A 17,480-nucleotide genomic window follows, 5' to 3' on the forward strand; every position below is an offset into this window, starting at 1 on the left:
AAAATAAAATAAAATAAAATAAAATAAAATAAAATAAAATAAAATAAATAAATGCTTTTAGGCATACAGAAGTTTAATCCAACACTTCTGAGTGAGGATGAATTTCACACAGCCCAGGCAAAACTGTATGGTAGAAAATCAGAACCATTGCGGTTAGTGCTACAGAAGGACTATTCAAGCGTTATTAACTTGAGTTCAGGTGCTTTCTGTGAGCTCAGACAGCACTGATTCATTACACTGGAACACTTCGCCACCGGGACAAACTATCATCTTTTTCTTTGACCTAATAGCATAAATAAAATCTACTGATAAAAATTGAAAATATGGAAGAGTTGAAGTCTAAGGAAATGGTTAGAACTGATTGATGACTTGAACTATGTCAAACTTTCATTATGAAACCCAAAACCACATGAAATGTCCTGTTTCCAGTTTCATTGTTAACTCAGAACTCTGCCCAGGTTCTTCTAGACTTTTTCTAAAGTTCAAAACCTTTTAAGTAAAACTGTGCATCTAATTACGGCCAAACTTAACAGGAGTCAATATTCATTGTACATAAAATACATGCAAAATGTGTGGTTTTGGTTTAAAGCAAAATGAAAGTTGGTGGTTTTGGCCGAATTCACTTTTTCTTCTAGGACTTGTTCCAATCTCAAACTCAGAAGATTCCACCATAACAAAGATTAAATGAATGAGTTTTTCACAGTAATTTTCAGGAACAATTAGCTGTTAATGTTAACAGTTCTTTTAAGGAACAAGTCACCTGTTAATATCTGGGTGCTAAAACAAAAAATGTTTATCATATGCAGTGTCACTAAGATAAAGGTCATCTATACATGTGTCAGCGTATGCTTAGTTTAAGCGCAAACAACAGAAGGCGCTTCAAAATGTTACACCAAGTAATTTGTTAAAAATATTTATCCTGATTTAAAATAATAATAATAATAATAATAATAAAATTGTAGCAAAATCATGCTCCAGTATTTAATACATTTATTTGATAAAATAACTACATTTCTAGATTTCCTACCTATCAGCTACAATGGAAATGGGCTGATGCAGGTAAGAGCAGTTGGGAACCCACTAGGATATGACATTTTTAGGGCAAAATGAGATTAATATTCATGACAGTTCATTTATACTCATTCTAGTACTAGAACAAAATGCCCGAGTGCAAATATATATATATGTATGTGTGTGTATATATATATATATTTCCCGAACTACATACAAACATTTGGGAGAAAAGTTTGTATTTGATGTTGATACAAGAATAGCTGAGGAAGAAGCATGTGGGGAAGCTGAGGCATGCACATGAAGGTTCCTAGCAGAGCTCCACCTGTGACAGGCGAAATAACATTTGAAATCAATTATTTTCACATTGTCCAAAAATGTCGATGTTAATTTTCTACGGAACTCTTTTCAATATCATTCATTCCTGGCAGGTTATATTACAAACTCCTTCCCATCGTACAATTTTCCCTTCAAAAATGTAGGTAACATGCTCACAAGAATTTGAAATTTTCTATTCATGAAAAATATCAGCTTAATTCTCTATCAATTAATTTTCCTTTCATAGATGGAAAAGGTCCCTGCACCATGTCCAAAAATATGCAGCTTCAAATGTGGGTGGAGCCAGGTGAAGAAACGCTCCAAATTTTTGCAGGCACAGAAAAGTAATGTTCAAATCACCTTACCCCTGTGTTTCTGAAACACAGGACACTTTCAAATACAAGAATCCCCCAGTAAGCCACCAGGAAGGAACTACACAAAAAGAACCTGTCAACTCATGTCTAAGCACATGCATCAAGCTCTTTTAGAATTTTCTATGTAAAAAAAAAAGGAAAAAAAAAAAGAGAGAGAGAGAGAAATTATACGTAGCTCTTCTTTTACATAATACTAATTGGTTGTTGCTGTGGGCACGTAGCTAAGGGTTATTGTCTTTTGCTTGATTTAGGCCTTCAAAAATCTTTCCATGACCAAAAGAAATTGTATGCCCAGTCGATACTGAAGTTTTTAATAAAAAGCAGTAAAGCAATCTGCTTCATTGTCAAAGGATTGAAAGAAATTTAATTAATGCCTTCGGAGGGAACGCCTATATAAGTATCACAATCACAAGAATGTGTGCATATGCATATATGAATACATATGCACAGCCATAGTCTACCCTGTTGCTTTCATGTCGTAACTCTATAGGCCATGAGCAGCTGAAGGCAGAAATGAACTCATACAATTTAAAATATCATGCTGACACAATTTTAAGGTTAAATGACACTGTGTAGTTTATGAGAAGTTTAAATGCTATCATCACAGGATAATTTGGCCCTAGAAAAGTAAGGCAGTATAGAAATGCCAACAGACAAACAAATTTAAAATAGTAAGGTAGTAACAGGGGAAAATGAGTTTATGCCACACTAACAGAAACAAAAAGAAACAACAACAACAAAAAAAAACACAACCCCCCAAAAGAAAAAAAAAAAAAAAAACACAAAGATGCATGAAAAGCAGTATGCTATGTTAGATGTTTATCTATACATAAGAGACAGGTGTCACAAAAACAAAACAAAAAAATCATGAAGCTAAAGAGAAACTTTAACTCACCAGTTTCCATCTGTTATATCTGAATTCATGCATAATTGATTATCCATGACTGGTAAGTTCTTTTTTTTCACTAGCCTAACACAGTTTTCTAAACATTATGTGTTAAATCACCACCAAAGTAAAGGGTGTTTGAGAAACCGTAAGGGCAGAATAAAAATTTTTTAATGAAAAATAACATGTCAGTTAATAATAGAGCTGACCTATGTTTAAGAGAGAAATTTTAATCATGTGCATATTAAATATTAATAACCTATTCTGTTATTGTTATAATAAGGTTAAGTAAACTTCTCCATGCTTAAGGAAAGAGAAAAAGTAGGAATATGTAACAGTGAAAAAAAGCACTGAGAAGCAGAGACATAAGGAAAATGTGTCAACAATAAACAAGAGGAAATGAGAAAGAAGGAAAAGATGAAGGTGGAAACTAATCTCTATGTGTCATTATGACTGCCAGAGTACTGGCAAAGAAGCAACATCCTTTTATTTCAATTTTAATCATTTCTGAATTTTAATACCCTGCTCCTTTTGTAATTCTCCTGGCATTCCCTATATGCATCCATCCCAGCCAAAACACCAGTGTAAATTAAATGGCACGCAACCACACCACTGATGTAGCTCTCCCAGTAGAAACAATTGAGTGACCAAAAAGCAGAGAAGGTATGACTACTTTGAGTCCCCGTAGACCACTGGCCAATTAAGTGACTTAATGTTCTTCAATTCCTTTAATTTTGAAAAGAAGGGCAGTGGTTAGGTAACCCAGCAATATAGAGCCATTAAAAAAAAATAAAGCAAGCCAGTAGTAATACAATAATCAGTGACCATCAGGGCCTGGAAAAATGAGTTTGCTCTCACTGGCACTAAGGAGCATCACATGATTATTTAATTACAGCTCTAATTTTTGTCTCGTGGATGGCAACATATCAACAATTAATAGGGCAAATAGAGGAGACTGCATTTTTAAAGAGACAGAACCTATATGAAATACTGTTTAGAAATGCAATTTATCAGACAGTATAATGTGTCTTAAGGCATATCTTTCATCATGCCACACAAATAAAAAAGTTCTAGCAGTTTAATTTGCTGGCATGGCATCTAGGAAATTCTTCTGGAATCCTTAGAAAATAATAACTGCACCTATGCATATCCTAATAGTCATTTTAATTGGTAATGCAGAAGTCAGTTTCTCATAGGACATGCAATCCAAATAAACTAGTGGAATCACAAGTTTCAAATCCAAAAATGTTGTTACATAATTATTACATCCTTTATCTTAAAAAGATGATAACAAAATCCTTCAGGAATGGCAAAAATGATTATGGTATTCAGCAAGTCAAAAAAGGAAGAAAAGAAAGAAAAAGAAACCCAATACAATACAGTCAAGGGGACAGAGATTGATTTTGGTTGATTGATTTCACCGTGAGATTTTCTTACAAAGAGTACTGAAATGAGGGGTTCTACTCCAATATTGTGATGTTCCTGAACAATACTCCTACTTAAGAAGCAAAAAAAGCAAAACCTGAAAGAGGACCTGCACCTGATTGATTTGAAAGCTCTGCTCTGAAGGGGTTAGGTGCAGTTCCCATTGTGCCCAGTCCTGCAAATGACCGAAGTGTGGAATGGGAACTATGGGCACAGCTCAGTGTGTGAAGGAGCACCCTACACATGCTGCACAATTACCAGAATCTGCAAGTATAGCACAAAGAAAACTCTCATGTACCTGATCTTCCTTGCAAACAAACTCCCTATTCCACAGCCGTGCACAGACCAAGTTATCAATTCCAGAGATGTACATTATCCACAACGCATATCACCCAATATTGAATAACTGACACAGGGAAAGCAAGCTCCAAATTTTCTTCAAACATTAAGCTGTACATGTGAAAAACCTATCAAACTCCTCTTAATTTTTTTTTGAATCTTCTTTCTCAATATGCAAGTTAAACATGCTTTTTCATTTGATGTTCTGTAATCTAGCCTTTGAACAAGCAAAGAAATGCTGACTTTCGGCTCTTGCACAGGAAAAAAAGAAAAAACAAACCAAAACCGCTGTTTAACAACCGTTCAAGTATTACTGTAAAAAGAAAAGTAACAAGAGAAGAAATACAATTACAATGAATGCCCCATTCCTCCTGAAAATTGTCTAAAATTAAGTTGTTTTGATTGAAGACATGAACATTCTGGATTGGAGATCTTAATCTATAATCTTAAAAAGAAAGCTGGCAAGCAAGAGCTTGTATGTAGAAGTATATATCATTCTTTTTATGCACTGGTTACTATACAGATAACATGTCTCACAAAGACTGTAATTAAATGTCTAGTGCAGAAGTAACACTAAAAAGCATACAGTATTATTATATTACAATGAATCCTTAGAAGCTAAAACTGTCATTTTTAAAGTTTTAGATGCCTCTAATTATTCTCAAGACTTTTTACATTTATCAAGGAAGCCCACCTATGATGAAAAGCATTAATGATTTAAAGTCATTCTAATACAGCTCTCTAAATATATATATATATATTAATCTTTGATTATAAACATTGTAAAACTCACTCTAATTTATTTTATTTTATTTTTTATTTTTTTGCCTTTAGTTCCTCTGTGAGTTTGCATGCATGCACGGTCTCGCATGCTCTCTGCTCCTCACTGTCTTTTATTTGATGTGTTAAAATTGGGAATACTTAGGGCATATTTAGAATTTTTATTCTGTTTATTGCAAATGTTTTTCATTACAACTAGACATATTCTAAGTAAAGTTACTGAAAAGGAAATACCTTTGTCAAACCTTTGCATGTGGGCTGGAGTTCCGAGCAGCAAATCTTTGTACTTGTGTTGTAAAAATGTTTTCCATTCTGGGACTGATTTACAAATATAAAGAATTAATTAATATTTCAGTGCTCTATAAAATGTATACATTGCTAATTTCATAGATGGGTAAATAAACCAGAGGCATATTTAGACCACGTTTACAGAGAGATTGTGTGGTGCAGCTTCCTCTTCTTTCATATGAAGTTGTGAGTGCTTTGGCACTCACAGGCTCATGATATAAAGGGCTGCAAACATGCTGTGGTCAGTGCTTTACCAACACCACACACCTTGTCAGTGTCAGAACTGAAAGCAAGACCAGGACTCCAGACACCAGAAAAGGTTACGAGACAGTCCTCCAGGTATACATGATCCCAGTGCATCACCACTTATATGGAGCAGCAAGTGGAACGACGCACAAACAATTGCTGCTGGCCAAATAAATCCTGTCAGAGCAGGATCCTGGGAAGATGAGGTGCATTCTAGGTTTAAAGCACCTCCCTCATCTCCTCGGGTCATATCATGTCATAATGTGCCAAGGGAAAGAGATAAAGCAGATAGTGGCTGGGAGTTATGCAAGGCCAACACAGCTGATAGACGTGGCCCATCCTGAAGCTTTGCTCCCAGGTGCAGTTCAGGTGACTGAGGTCCACCTGCACACAAGCAGATTCTTTTTCCCATCCAGGCTGCAGTTCATACCAGAAAAGCAGGAGATGGCTCGAGCTAACTCCTGTGAACCTACCTACAGCTGTGGAAAAGCATTTCCAATGCTGTTTGATAGCAGCCTTAAGGACAGGAGCAGGCCCACGCTCTGGTGAGAGGAGGCCTTCTTACCACCTGTGCCAATCCTGGCATACACCAATGCCCACAGACTCGCTGAAAAACTGAGATCAGGGTATACTGGCATTCTAAATGAATAGCAAAAAGGTGACATAAATGCTATATAATAGATGCTAGCGTGTCCCTCATCCCATCTGAACACCTAACACTGATCCCATCAAAACCAGAACCATCAAAACAAAGATCTACGGGCCTCTGCACAGATCCACAAGTGTGAATGAGAGCAACGCCAGGCCCAGGAAGTTTAAAAATAGATTTACAATTCAGACAGTGCCTGAGGTATGTAACTATGCTCCACTCCCGTACTTTGCTAGTGCTACACTATTCCTAATATACTATACCAGATTATGCAGGTTAAGTGTAGATTACAGTTGGTATAGGGTACAAGGACCAGGTGAGAGCATGTGAACAAGATCAGGACTGGCAAAACTCTGTAAAATTAATCTCTACCTGGATTTATACTTATTGAGAGCATGCAGTGCAGGAACCATTAGAAAGTCAACATTTGCAAAGCAGCAAGCAGATATTAATTAAGCAATAAAGTGTCGGTGATAACTGTGGCAAAGTTAGATGCCACAGGATGGCAAATGTTAGAAAACACCTACGTTTTAGAAGGGACCATTATATCATATCCTTTTTGAAGTAACAGTTACAAATTGTGGTCAGGTACTGTTGAGAGTTTGCGATACTAGTACCACTCACATGGGAGCTGGCATATGAGCTAACTTAATGCTAAGTTTTATAATTTACAGAATGGTAGAGAAAAATACACTTCATGGGTAAAGATTATTAATGGAACCCTCTGGAGGAAAATTCAAGGGTGCTTTCCGTAAATTGTGAGTTACTCTACCTGCAGTTATCTCCAGTTGAAGAGCCAGCTACTTGCACTCGTTAGTCCAAGATAAAAAGCAACATCAGTGGGGTTTTCTGACACGGACTTTATAAAGTTGCAAAATTTCAGTATAACAAGCAATAAGAACTGTAAGTTACTCTTTAACCATCAAACTGTTTTACTTTTTTTTTTTTTTTTTTTTTTTTTTTTTTAGAATCGGTAGCAACTTTGTGACAACTAAAGTTTAAAAAATGCACTTGATTGCATAGTGACAGATTTGCAGAACATTTTTCATCACACACACATATGTGCTTTCAGTTATTAATAAAATGCTTCTGCCCTTAATCTGCCGTTGCCTGAATATACAATTTCAATGACTTGGATAGACAAATACTGTTAAGGAATTCTGTTTTCCCTGTTTGAGATGCAATTCAAATACACCAAGCAAAACTAAATGCTGTGTCTTTAAAACTGGCTCCTGCATGCCACAAAAAGGAATACTGATTCACTTTTCTACAGAGTTCCCCTTGGAGTGGAATAATAAGGAAACTTTCTTTTCTTCCCCTGCCCTTCTTTTCTTTTCCCCTCATTTCAAACGAGGAAGAGTCAGCTACCCTAGATAACACCACAGGTAGATATTAAAATGGAGACAGCCATTATTTAGTGGCGACAGGAATATAAATACATGCACCAACCTATAAACCGGTGTTTACTTCAGGAAAGTAAGTCATATTTTTCCTCTGATTGCTGTGCTGTCAGTTTAATGCAGCGTAAATAAACAGTAGGTGCATGATAGCTTTAAGTAAAAAGTGTTCATTCCACAAGAGGAGCAGATTACTGAAGCTTGATGCCTATAATGGCAAAAGCAGAACTCCCATTTTACCTGAAAATATAGCCTCCTGTACTAAGAGACCTGTGGCTTTTCTATTAAATTAATTTGTCAGAATTCTATGAAAAATATTATGTACTCAAAGAACTTTACCAAAAACGTTCATTTTTTGTAGCCCTTGACTTGAACCATTTGAAAAAACAAAAGCCAGTCACTCCTCCGTAATTTCATCATCCCATTGCTCTAAATGAAAGCTTTATATAATCAACCTAATCTAACAGAAAATAAAATGAAATATAGAATTGCCTATACTTTGAGTTATTTTGTTCTTATAAATATATTCCCTGACTGAAAGTAAAAAAATTCCCCTTTGGAAAAAGCAATGATTTCTGAGAAGATTGTATATACACTCTACATCTATTAACATAAATTATAAGAAAGTAAAATGTTCCAGATGTGTTTAAACTGTTGTGGAAGGAAAGTTTGTGGCTTCACTGGATATATATTAAATATATCTAGAGAGAGCAATGGCAGTTATGTACAAGAAGGCAATAAAATGCTTCACTAGTATCTACGTTAAAATAACATAGTTCCTAAAAATGTGACCGAAACATTTCATAAGTCATGTTCCCTCCATTTTTCATTCAGAAATCTACTTTAAATATAAATTTTCTATATGATGCAATCTATTTTATTAATAAAATAATCTCCTTGATTTTTTTTTCCAAAATACAGCTGGAAACATTAAGAAGGACTATGAATTTATCTGATAATGTCTATATGAAAAAATAAGTGACAATAAAAAGGTGGCATAACTTCCAAAATTTTAGTTGATACAATTAAAATAATTGTGGTTTTATTATTATTATTATTATTACTATTTTTCAAGAACACCAGACTTCAGCTGAGCATCTTCTAAACTGCAGTCACCCCCATTTAAAACCCCTGTCCACGCCGACTCTCATAGGGCGCATTGGTGCACATTCAGGACTTTCTGATTCTGGGGAGGCTTCGTGGCTGCATCCCCTGTGGGACTGGTGGCCGCGGTTGGTGCCGCTGGGCTGCTGGCAGGGCCGCAGGCAGCGCTGGCCACTCTGCTCTCGCCTGGGAAGCGCAACAGCAGAAGGCAGGTGCTCATCAGCTGACCCACAGGGCCTACGCAGCGCACCAGAAGAGGTGCCCTGCTCTCGTACAGATGTGGGGCTTTTGTGGCAGACCCTCTCCGCGCCTCTGTCTGGCAAAGCAGCATGTCCCATCAGTGAGTTACTGACTGACTGTCTGCTTTACAGGGCAGCAGGTTCAGATCGGTGCATGCTGCTAAAATAACAGGAGAGGAGAAACTGGGAGTCCCTTTCCTATTTAAAGTATTAGCAGCAAAGAATGTAAAAAGGAAACAGCTAGTTTTTCAAAGTGTATGCACAAAAAGGATTCCATTTAAATATTATTTGTTCCAGTAAACTCTTTTGCATACAAAGGACTTATTTATTACATATTTGAACTTGTGGGAAAAAGGGAAGGAATGCACTGATTCCTGAAATAACTCTACAGTCTTTTTGGAGACTTCACTTTTCTGTGCTCTTGTTCTAGTCAGAACAGTTTTATTCCAGGGACGGAGGAATTCCTTGGGGTCAGTTTTTTCTTTTCCACTAGCTGTTTGTATTCACGAGTGGGCATACATAGCATGCTATCCCATTATTTTAATTTTTCTTCTATCGCCTCATGATGTGTGCGTGCTAGCTGTTTAGATGCACGCCTGGAAGTGAACATGTTACATTTTCTGCTTGCTCATTTTGCTACCTACTCTATGTTATTACACATTTCTGCGCAAACCATTGCTTCGACCTGAAAAGCAAGGTAATACCAATAACGATCGCAAAGAGAGAATGAATTAGAAAATGAGTGCATGTATAAATGCATTAAAGAGCATATAGGAATACGGGACTGGGAAGAACACTCTCAAATTCTACAGATAGTGCTGCAGAGTCAGAAGGAGATACAAATCGTAGAGAACACCCTACGTTCACGTCTTTACACTACCCGCTTACAGTCTCAAGTTGTTTTTGAATAGTGCGCCTGATTTGACACATTTCTATCTGGCGATTGTGCTGAATGCTTGAAGAGATAGTGAAATATCCAAGCATTCCTTGTGCTAACTACAGTTGAAATTTTACACTTATTGTAACCTCTTCTAACAATGTGAGAAAAACAGAGTAAATATATTAAATTTGTTTCACAACAGATGCTTAGGTTGTTAATATTTAAGATGCCTATTCATGCTATTCCTGTCTGCACATTTGTCAAAAATGTAAGCTTGAATGCTAATGTTTGCCAGCAGACAGCAGACAAATATATGAACGCACTATACCAAAATAATAGAGAGTAGAAATAAGGGACTGCTGCTGACTCACGCCCAGGTAGCATGGACCAGAAGGCAAGGGCACTGCCCGCCCGGGCCCCTTGGAGGCTCTGGATCCGAATTTGTGAATTATTTTCCCAGTCGCGCAGCGCTTACTTGGGCTGACTACGAGCAGCGGAGAGCTTTCGTCATTTTCAGCTCACTCCAGCTTCCGATAGCTGGTGCGAAGCGTTACATCAAACTTGCATTTTAGCGAAGTTTCTTTGGCAGTCCCAGAAGCCCGGGGACAGGAAGGGGGCAACTCCATATCTGGCAGGTACCTGCCTGGCAGGAGCGCTCCCGGGGGCAGCGAGCGGAGCCGGCGACAAAAGGACGGCGGTTTGCGAAAAACCTCGGGGGTCGGCTTTGAAGACGGAGGAAAAAAATAAAAATAATAATAACAAAAAAAAAAAAAAAGAAAGAAAAAAAAATCCCGGAGCGCGGCGACGAGACCCTGGCAGCGCTCCCCGCAGCGCCGGGTGGCCGCGGGGGGTCCGGGGCGCTCCGCAGCCGCGGCTCGGGGGGCGCCCGACCCCGCGCAAACTCTGCGCCCCGAGGCCCCCCCGTCCCCTCCAGCCTCCCCCCCGCCACTCCCCCCGACCCTTCGCACCGCTCTCCCCCGCCGTCGGGGCTGCCGCGAGGAGCGCGGGGAAGAAGTTTGCCAAAGTTTCGTGGTTTTTTCTTTTTCTTTTTCTCTCTCTCTCTCTTTTTTTTTTTTTCCTTTCTTTTTTTTTTTTTTTTTTTCTTTCCCCCGCTCCTTGCGCCTCGCCGCGGGGGCGGCGGGCAGGGGAGCGGGGCGGGCGGCCGGCTGCAGGTGTGTGCGAAGGCGCCCGTCGGGAGGCTCCGCAGGCTGCAGCGCCGCACGGAATAGCCCCCCGGCCCGCCCCCCCCGACCCCCCCCCCCCCCCCTCCCCCCCCCCCCCTGCCGGGGGGGGGGCGGGGGGCCCCCCCGCGGGGGCCCCCGCGGGGCCCCCCCCCCCCCCCCCCCCCCCACCGTGCCCGTGGAGCGCCGCCGAAGGAGCGGGAGCGACTCACTCATGGGAGCGCGGCGGGCGAGGCCGGCGACACCTCCGGCTTCCGAGGCGCCGGCGAAGTTAATTGCACTGAAGTTCAAGTTGTCTTTTCACCCATCAAGAGTGGGCGTTTAAAGGAAGGAGAGCGAGGAGGAGGAGGGGGAGGGGGAGGGGGGAGAGTCGCTCTCGCTCTCGCTCGCTCTCGCACACACACACACGCACACACACGCACACACACACACACACACACGCACACACACACACACGGAGGCACAGACACACAGCCACACGCACAGCCACACGGACACACAGCCACACGCGTGCACCCGCCCGCTCGGCTCCGCTCCCGAGCTGCCTCAGCAAGGAGGAGCCCGGACGGAAACCACCAGGGCAGCAAGGTACCGGCGCGGGGCAGCCCTGCCCGTGCGTCTGCGTGTCTGTCTGGGCGTCTGCCTGCGGCCCCCCCTCACCTCCCCGGTCCTGTCCTCCCCCTCCCCTTCCCCCGGCCTCCCCGGGCGGGGAGGTGCGCTCTGCCCCCGGGGAGGGGGCGGCGGTGCCGTCGGGGCAGCGCGGCCGAGGGAGGCCGGGGGGGTCCCCGCCTGCTGCCTCCCTCCCTGATGGGGGCGGCGATGGGAAGCGGCGGAGGGGGGGGGGGGGGAACCTAGCGGCGGCTGCGTGTGTGTGTGTGTGTTTGTGTGTGTGCCACCCCCCCCCCGCCGAGCTGGGAGTCAGGTGGGACACACACACACACACACGCACACACACACACACACACACACAGCCCCCCCTTCGCTCCCGCCTTCCCGGCCCCCTCCCCTTCCCTCCAGCCTGCCCCTAGTCCTTTATTTCCACACCTGCCCCCGCGCCACCCTCCTGGCCCCTGTCGGGCAGCGAGCGCCCCTCGGTCCCCAGGGGTTCGGGCAGCACCGGGGCCGGGTTCGGGGCCGGCCAGGCTGGGGTCGCGCAGCTCCCCGGGGGTCGCCGCTCGCCCGCCGCCGCCCCGTCGGGACCGGGAGCGGAGCCGGGTCCCGCCGCGCCGCGTGGTTTTGGGAGCCGCGCATCGCCCCCCGCGGTGGTGTCGGCTGCGGTGTCACTTGGCACCCTGTGCCCCTCGGCACCGCTCCTTCGGAACTGGCTTTGTGCGTGTAACTTCTCCTCGGGGAGGGACTTTTTCTCTGTTCTTTTGTTTTTAAGACCCTTCTTTCCCATCTTTGCTGCTGCACGGTTTGGATGTGGAGTTCCTGGAAAGTGAACCTGGCAATGAGTGCAGGTTTCCCTGAAAGCCGAGGCTGCTTCTTATTCCCTAGGAGACTGAGAAGAGAGGGGACCCTGGATGTCAGCCCATCTCCTTTATCTCCTTATATATATATATATATATGTATATATATATATATATATATATATATATAATTTTGACTTTGAGGCTCATTGCCTCTTCCAGCCCTGGGAACTGGCAGCTACAATTCCTGTAAACACCTTTGCGTGTCTCAGAAACAAGACCCAGACCATGGAGTTGATATGTCAATGCTTTTCTCAGTTAACCTGTGCCGCACTCTCCTATTAATTGGTATTAGAAAGTGGTGCAACCTTGTAACACAGTTATTGAATAATCATTAATCCATGGAGGATACACAAGCCCAAAGGTTAATAATAAGAACAACAATTAATAATATTGACCTTGCCAGCAGGGAGAATATTTTTTTCAGTTATTAAGAGACACTCCCATTTATACTAGGTACAGTGGGGTGAATTTGGCCTTAGTATGTTGAGTACCAAACTACTGTAGGGAGCCCAGAAATGAATTCACCCCATTATTTCCATGTTACTGGGCCTCTGACTTTTTCTCCCTTTAAAATGTATCAAGCACTACCCTCATTTTAAATAGAAATGCTAAGTCTTTAATCAATTCTGACATTTCCACTGGAAAATAACATCTAGCTCTCTTACACAGATAAAAATTTATTTGCCTGCAGCTGGTTTGTTGTAGTGCTTTGGACCCATTCCCTTTCTCAGAGAGGACTTAGCTTTTTATAGTCTCTAGGTACCATGGGGTAATAAATAGAAAGTCAGTACAAAGGGGACATTCACACTTTTACAGGCATAACTATCCACTCCCTAGAGCTGCCTCCTCGCAGAGCTCCTCTGCCTGCCTGCCTGCCTAACTGGCATGCTTCTATTGTCAAAGACCCATCTCCTTTATTTGTATCCCACTCTGCCGACTGGCTGGTCAGTGAATCCTAATAATAATCATGTTTCATGTCTCAGAAATCTAATAATTGAGTTACTCACTCTTATAAATTGCAGCTAAGCTATTTGGGTTAGTCGTGTTATCCCCACTTTAAAGACAGGGAAACTGAAGCAGGAAAATTAACACATTTGCCTGAGGCTGCACATGGATTTAAGAGTAGATCCAGGACTGGAACTGAATTCTGTATTTAGACCATGCTCCCTCTTAAAGATTCCAAAACACACTGTGGAAAATGCTTCTTTAAGAAAGAACTGTAATATGTCTTATTTTTCATTGATTTTGTATATTAGTCAAATTACACACTTTAAAAAAAAGTCTGCGTGTATATATATACATATACATATACAAATACCACGTTTCCTTTTCTGAATACAAGATTTATTCAGCTTTTAAAAAAGTGTAGTGATACCTTTCAACTACGTGATCAGGCAGTTTACTTTGTAAACAAGAAACATTTAATATGAGATTGTGAGTGGTAACGGGAATAGAATTGCTCGTTATTAGGTTATTGTAAACCATATTCACTGGATGTTATGGTGTAGTTATAGGCCAACAAAATATAATGAGTTCAGCATTAGTATAGATAAGGTGCTATTGCTTACCTAGTGTGCATCAGTTTTCACCCTAATTCTCCTTCAGTGCTTTCAGTATCAAAATACTTAGTATGGGTTTAAGCTCTGAAGAACATGTGTGTGTGGAGGCAACCATACACTGTGAGAGTTACGATTTATATCATTAAGCAGTGAATTTTACAGAGTTGTGTCATTCATGTCAATGAAGCAAGAAGTATATTGCCTGCCCTTTAGCTGTGGCATGTCATCAAAGCTGTATTATGGTATGACTGAGAGCAGATGGCATGCCTAAAAAGCAGGTGTACAATATAACTTTCCTATTACTGACACGTAGATATTTCCTCTTCCTCAGTGTCCATCTCCAGATGTTTCCTTGCCCAACCTTCTACAGGAACTATAGAAAGTCCTGCTCATCCTGCTTGTCTCTGAAGTCTGAAGTTGTACAGTCAAAGCCTATACAGAATATATATGCTCATACATATTTTTATGATTTTATACTGACAGCTCTGTTCTGAGTTTTTTTTTTTCAGAGTCCTGATTTCAGGGAAGTGGGTGCAGGTCTCGTTCAAAGAATCATTCTCCAATGCCATTGGCATTACCTGCCAAAAATGAAAGTGGCATATGAATCACAATAATTCACTCATGATTTTGTGGATATAGAGCCTGCCAAGGAACATCAGCCACATGTTATTCCTGAGTTTTATGGACTTTGGACAGTGGTAAAAGTAAATTTATCCAAAGACCATCTTATTGATGACCCATCCTATATGGATGACAGACATAACATATTCAACAGAAAGACAATATTAACTGAAAATATTAATGTGTAAATGTTTATCTTTCAAGCGGGGTGGTGAAATTGGTGAATCAGAAGACTGAAACTATGTCAGAAGCCTTTCCTGAGGTGCCCCTTATTGGAGTGTTACTGTGACATAATGATTTGGAAATATGTTTTTGTGTGAGAAGAGCTATCAGATCCTCTGGGAAATATTGCAGATACTTTCCAGTTCCTTTCAGACATGCAAATACGCTGATGTTTAGACATGAGTAAAGAGTAGAGGTGGGGAGTAGAGTAGAGCAGGGAGTGGAGTGGGGTTAAAAGCCTCTGCGTAGATCACAGAACCATATAAATACACACATTTTTTTCTGAATCTGATGTTGGTGGGGGCTTGGAATAAAATGGTCATTATTAAGAAGAAACACTGCAAAAATGTGTGCATACTTGAGAATTATGTTGACCATGGCTGACAGAGAAGACCATCTCCTGCCTGTAATTACAGATGATCAACAGAAGATCAACAGAACTCTCAGTAATGCTGAGATACTCGTGCCATTCCCAAGTAACACACACCTTATAAAGTATGGCTTATTTCCAGTTCATAGAGTACAGCTAAAGTTATAGCACTGAAAAACTCTGCATGCTACCCAGCACTTCTTATGGTTCCTTGCATTCTTAATTATTTGCTTTAAACTGAGCACATCAGAAACTGTTTTATTTTTTTATTTTTTATTTTTTATTTTTTCCTAAGAAGCTACAAGAATGGCAGCCTATGTATTGTAACATGTTCATACACTTGTGAAACAGAGCAAAAAGACTGCTCACTAGCAAGGTCTGCCCCTAGCTGTCTCAGCAGCTTAATGAAATGTTAAGACTTGGTTTGAGCAACTGTTCTCCAAATGATATTAGCATTATCTGCAGATGAAAATGTCAGTAAAAAAATACAACCATGCTGGAGAGGCCTTCCATGTCTATTTTAAATGCAAGTGGCCATTATCAGCTTTATCAGAACTGTATCTGATGACTGATATCACTGGTGGCTCAGTGGAAGAGATCCGGATTACTTTTTTTCTGAATGTGGCAGCTACTTTCAGAGTATTTCTGCAGTCTTCTGATTATCTCACTATCTGTTGGCTAGAAACCAATCTCCTGAACTTAGGCCTATGTCACCTCATTACCTGAATGCCTCTTCTAAAAATTTGTTCACTGGAAAGTGTATCATGTCAATAATAAATTCATCTGTCCTTCTCCAGACTGGCTTGAGTTTCATCCAGTCATTCACTGAAGGTTCTTTTTCCAAGCCCTGATGCTACACAGTACCTCAATCCATTCAGCTTCTCTTCAAGATGGTAACTACTTTCCGCTCCACTTTCGGCTGCAGATCTTTTGATTACCTATGAAAGTAAATTGCATCCTGTAGATTTCCTCTTACAACTTCTGCTTTACAGAAGAAAAGATCAACTTGTGGCAGATGCATCAACGACGTCAGACTCGCTTCTCTGTTGTCTGATTGCCCTCTCCACCTTCTGTCGATCTGAAACTTTCATTTTGGAAAGGATTGAAGGGTTGCATTAATATTTGTGTTAACCACCTTTTCCTGCACATTGTCTGTTCCTTCCCCTTGGCGTCTGGCTTGTCTTGGCTGCTTTTAAAAACTCTGTTGCCTCTAGTGAGGGACTGCCAGATTAAACCAGTGAAGAGAAACCAGGTGACTGTCTACTTTTACGAATATAGGTTGTGTATAATAAATTCAGGTTTTACATCTAAGCAAATTAAATCATCATATGATTCTGACTACATGCATTTTTTATCAAATATGGCATATATTTCACAAATTATATTTAACTTATACGCATGTTGCTATTCTGAATACCTAACTAGGAGAGTTACAAGGTGTGCCACTAGATCTTAGTAAATGGGTTTATGGAACCAGAAGAAATAAGATAAAATCATCTCTTTTTCTTGCATTCCTGACAAGTCCAGTGGAAGGGCTTTTCCTGCTCTGTAGATGGCAATGTAAACACCTCACCACAGATCTGTTTAGAGATACAAGTACATTTTATTATTAGAAATTTAGAGAATTTATAAAGGCCTAAGCAGAAATTGCCCACAATAAGGACGTTTTAAAGCAATGTCTTTGGTCCAGAGTTTACCACATCTAGTCAGTAAGGTCTTCCTCTACTGTTTCTGTCATGTAGTGGAAGACATTAGTTACAATGTCAGAATAAACATGTTACTTCTGCAAAAAAAAATGTTTTAACCTCAGGAATATTGCAACATGAAAATGGGATTTAGCACAATTCTCCCTTTGTGGTTTATCTACAGACAGGACAGTTTTAGTGTAAAGCCCTAAACCTTGCAAGATGATTACCAGTCAGAGGTACACCATACCTTGAGCATCAATCTGTCAGCTGAGCACTGACAAGGACTATCCTGTGAAGGTAACAACTCAGTGCTTTCAGTGTTCACTGTCCTCAACAACTGCTTGCTTTCTTTCTTTTCTTTCTTTCTTTCTTTCTTTCTTTCTTTCTTTCTTTCTTTCTTTCTTTCTTTCTTTCTTTCTTTCTTTCTTTCT

At 40.9% G+C, this 17,480-nt stretch overlaps 1 protein-coding gene and 1 long non-coding RNA gene across 3 annotated transcripts in view; one reads left to right on the forward strand and one right to left on the reverse strand.

The window, feature by feature from the left end:
• The window catches only part of SATB1 (SATB homeobox 1), a 92,997-nt gene extending 81,536 nt beyond the window's left edge, over window positions 1-11,461 (reverse strand). The window contains exon 1 of the mRNA XM_035316974.1: window positions 11,330-11,461. The gene's annotated coding sequence lies outside the window, so the exon portion shown is untranslated. The remainder of the gene's footprint in view (window positions 1-11,329) is intronic.
• A 20-nt stretch (window positions 11,462-11,481) lies between these two features.
• The window catches only part of LOC118161523, a 22,719-nt gene continuing 16,720 nt past the window's right edge, over window positions 11,482-17,480 (forward strand). For both annotated transcript variants that reach the window (XR_004748069.1, XR_004748070.1), the window contains exons 1-2: window positions 11,482-11,705; window positions 14,658-17,346. This is a non-coding gene — a long non-coding RNA (uncharacterized LOC118161523). The remainder of the gene's footprint in view (window positions 11,706-14,657; window positions 17,347-17,480) is intronic.

The sequence above is a fragment of the Oxyura jamaicensis genome, chromosome 2, assembly GCF_011077185.1.
Source record: "Oxyura jamaicensis isolate SHBP4307 breed ruddy duck chromosome 2, BPBGC_Ojam_1.0, whole genome shotgun sequence".
Taxonomy (NCBI): Eukaryota; Metazoa; Chordata; class Aves; order Anseriformes; family Anatidae; genus Oxyura; species Oxyura jamaicensis.